We start from the raw sequence: 4,526 nt of genomic DNA on the forward strand, positions 1-4,526 counted from the left end.
CTGCACCACCTAACCCTTGCAGCATCAGCCTTTATCCTTGACTATGCCTGACATGCTTTTGTATTTTAGCTTTGCTTATAAAATAATAACCACAGGTGCAGATTTCAGCTCTGTAGTATAGTTTATTTTGCTCACAGCCACTTGGTCACACCATGCGGATACAGTAGCAACCTTTCTTCAGGGTCTTAGATCCCCACATCACAAGCTGCCATGTTTCAGAAGGCCAGAGCAGGCCTGCAGCATTATTACTGTCACCAGCTGCCCTTTTCACATGGTTTGTGCCAGCCTCTTCTGTAGACCCTCAAGGAGTGTTTTTATTATGAAGCAATTCCCAGAAATGTAAGGAAAGAAATCAAACAATTTCTTGCCTTTCCAGGAATAAAAAACAGTGCAGTCTTGTGAGAGCAGGTCCAGTTCTACATTCACACTTGCTTTGGGACTATGGAAAATTTCATGGGACTACAGCCTCTTCATGCTCCAGACTATATTTACCGTAAACACTTACAGAGCCCTACTGACTCCACGTAAATGCTTTGCTATGTCAGAGTTCAGCACCTTGAATGATTACATCTGCCCACAGGCTTCTCCATCAGACACATGCTTGTGGAGGGCCAGGGGAAGGTACCCCAGGCAACACCTCCAGGAGGGGTACACCTACCTCCAGCTCCTGTGGCCACCTAGAAAGAGCTGTCCTGCATGGATGTGTGCCCTGCACTCACCTGGACATGCAATCTATGGCCTTCCCCAACACCGGGGAGCAGTGGGAGAAGACTGGGTCATGAAGGCAGAGGCCTGAGACAGCAGCTTTATGCCCTGCTTCCCTGTCTGCTTGCAGATTTTCTCAGCAGCCACTGGAGGACAAAACAAAAGTCACTGGCCCATGGACTGTGTCCCTGCTTGCAGGATGCCCCCCTTTCTCCACACTCCCCCAGGGTGCACCTTCCCTCTGGGGGAGGTCTCACATGTGTTGCTCCCTGGAGAGCCCAGGTGCAAGGATAGAGGTGCAGGAACTGACATGAGCTGGGGGAGGCTACTGGTGCCCTCTTCAAGGCATCAAACAGCAAGACTTGATCTCTGCAGACATCAAGAGACACTGTCTCTGAGCACAGCCTAAGAGCAGGCATGTGTGGGGGCCTCAGCAGCAGCCCTTCATGGCACCAGACCTGCAGAGCCTGGGTATGAGAGTGGCCCCTGGCACAGACTGGGGAGATGGGGAGGATGCTACTGGTGCATAGCCCAAATATAGGTAACGGTAGCATTATCTTCAATAATATATTGTGTTTATTGGTGAAAATGCAGCATTTTATTCCAGACACTATTTCACTTACATCTGGTGGTTACACAAGCCCGTGATTCAATGCCAGACAAATCCTGCATAATCTCTTCGGTAAATTATAGTTAAAATAGCTGCCCGCAGCATTTCTGCTTTGTCTTCTTACTAGAGGCAGTGGCTGGTTCTGTGGGCAGTAAAGACCCAATGTCAGTTTCAGCTTAATCAGTTCATTCACCCTTTCAGAAGAAATGCCCAGAAACCAGCAACAATTTTAAGTATCTCCAAAACTGGATGACTCAGTAAAGTCATGTCTTCAAGGTGGCTCCCTAATCAGCTCTCTTTTAAGAATTTTCAAGAATGATAGCATATGGCATCTATGAAAGAGAAGATTTAAAGCTGTGGAGGTTAGCTTTAATCTTATAGAAGAGTATAAAAGGATGCCTCAGAAAAGCTGTGTGGAGGTCACTTAAAGGACTTCTACCAATGTTGCTCAAATAAGTGTTGATAGAATTATTCATTCCTTTTTTAGTCTATTTCCTTGAATTTCCTTACCTAAAATACCGTGACCTTCCTTCTTTTCTCCATGCCTCATGGCTAAGCAAAATTAGTAAACTGTTTTTTTTTTTTTTTTTTTTTTTTTTTTTTTTTTTGCGTGGGGTGGAAGAGAGTGTTACTAAAACAGCTTCAGACTGCATTTCTATACATCCTAACTTTATTATTATTTTTTTTTTTCCATTTTCAGAAGTCTATTCAATGAAAAGGCAGCCACATTGACCATGTGCAACCCTGCATTTATAGAAATTAAAATGTGGATATCAGAATGAAAGGAAGAAACAAAGAGTCAAAATAGATTATCTTGCACTCATTCACTAACCTTCCTGGAACTGAGGTCCTGCTTGAAGATAAAACTATACTTTCTTTGTGCCAATATTTAAAAGTAGTTTAGCAACCTTTGCAGATATACTCAGAACTTGTTCAGAGTCTTATTCAGCTGCTGCTTTGGAGTGAAGAAAGATGTGCTGGTGTGGACAAGATTGGTGAATTAGGGTTAATCCAGACATTCATGTAGGAAGAAGACTTAAATGAAACCAAATGAAACCATCTTACATATACATAGATAATTCATGTCTAGAATGCAAGTACTTTTCTGCACTTTCCAGCAGAGGCAGTACATTATGCATATATAGCATGTCATCCTAGCCAGAAGGGGAAGCATTTGTCATTTGCTTCAAATTTACTTTCTCTTAGGTTGTTGGCACACTTACTAAACTTTACTGATTGCATTTTGGAAGTATGGAAAATATCATTCAGGAAGGAAAAGAATCCATTAAAAAACTGAAAACAAATCCAGACAGACAATTAGGCTGGGTAAACCCTTAAAAGTGCTATAAATTTCTTGTACCTGTGTCAGGTAGTGGACCCTGTTACAGCTGGAGTTTCATTTGAAAACTGTGAAGTCTCATGAACCAGAGGCATTCTGCATGCGGATAGCTTGCAAAAACAGGTTATAAAGGTGTTGAATAAGGTCTCAACTTCCTATTAACGGTAGTCTTTGGACAGAAATGATTCAGATTCTTCTAGGACTGCAGGATTGGAGACTATATAGGAATATGATCAAGGACTGCAAGCGAATGATGAAACTAGGACATTGCCAGACAACCTGAAGAAGACCCAATATTAGTCATTTTCATATGTCTAATAACTTTCAAACCAGCATACTCATTTTTGCTATACAAGATAAAGAGATCTATATAAATTAATGTTAACAATATTAGCTGTCAGAGTAGAGAGGCAAAAAATGGCTTATAAAAAATGTGATTGATGCATGGGGGTAACATTTCCAAAAGAGCAAGTCCTGCTTTCTGCAGAGCTGGAGGGCAGGTCCAGCAGAGTGCTCCAGCCAGCTCAGTCATTGCTGATGTAAGCTGCCACTTAGCTGTGCAGGACGCACTGTGGGTTCCTAAGATAACCAGGGACATAATTTAAATTAGCCCATGTTACTGCACGTCTGCATTGCTCTAGGAGTGTGAACATGACTGCTTGCTGTCTCTCAGCTTGCAGTCTCAAGGATGGTCTCATAAGACAGGCAAAGCTGGCCCTGGTACAATGCCATGTCAACATCAGTCCATGGCATCCAGCCATGGACATTGCCATGGTGGAAGGCTGGGAGGCTTCTGCACTGTGCTGTGTTGTCCATATGCACCCAGAATCCACAGCCTGAGTGGAAGCTAAAGAAAAAAAGTCTTTTGTGCACTCAGGCAGGGCAAAAGGGAAATGAAAGCCAAAGCAACCAAAAGCATATCAAATAATCCTGCTCAGTTTCAAGTAAGTGGAAAGACTTCTGTGAAGAGAACCAAAGGAAAAAAAAACCCAAACCCAAAACCGCCCACCACAACTGTAGAGACTTAGCCAGTCACGACAACAACCACTGGAAGTGAATGAAGGAGAGGAAAACAATGTTCTTGTTCTCCTCACAGATGCCACAAAGGCAGGGCAAGGGCTGGAGAACAGAGTGCAGCACCTACGTGTTCTGCCTAGCAGGTCAACTGAAACATAAACGTTTAATATGTTTATATCCTTTTTATCCTTTTTTTCCCAAGTTTGATATACCTGTATGAAACCCATCTATTTTCTGAATGGAACTCCTGTGGCTGCAATTTCCCATTAGCCATCAGAAGGCAGCTGATCCTTGAGCATCACTTAAATCCAGGATTCCTGGAGAGACGCCAGTGTACCTGCAAACATCATCAGACTGACCTGCAAAAAGAAATGAAAAGGGGTCTACATTTGTCTCTCCACTCTCTGTTGGAGGGGGAAGTACCAGCCTGCAGGCAGGTCCTCACTCCTCCGCTCTAGTGGTGTTTGGAAAGCAGCTCCTAAATTTCCTGTGGGATTCAGCCCAGTTTCTCTTGAAGCCCAGAGGACATGAACCACAGTGCACTAACTCCTGCTAGTAACAGCTCTGTAACTCACTGTATATGAGATTGCTGTGCCAAAGTTAAATATCCTGAAGAAGCACGTCAAGGCTTTCTGCAAGAACAGTAGCAGCACTGTTCAGAAGCAGCACCGCGCAGCAGATAAAAATCTTTAAAAGGATCTCGGTAAGACAACAGGAGAATAAAAGAATAGAGAAAGAAAAAGCCTGTCTCCAGCTTCCAATTAACCTGCCCCCGGCTGCTTTCATCATGTTAATTTTATATTTTACATGTGTTAGATCAACAGGGAGCACAGATGGCTGTGCTCACTTGTGAGA

This window comes from Aythya fuligula, chromosome 2, assembly GCF_009819795.1.
Source record: "Aythya fuligula isolate bAytFul2 chromosome 2, bAytFul2.pri, whole genome shotgun sequence".
NCBI classification, from domain to species: Eukaryota; Metazoa; Chordata; class Aves; order Anseriformes; family Anatidae; genus Aythya; species Aythya fuligula.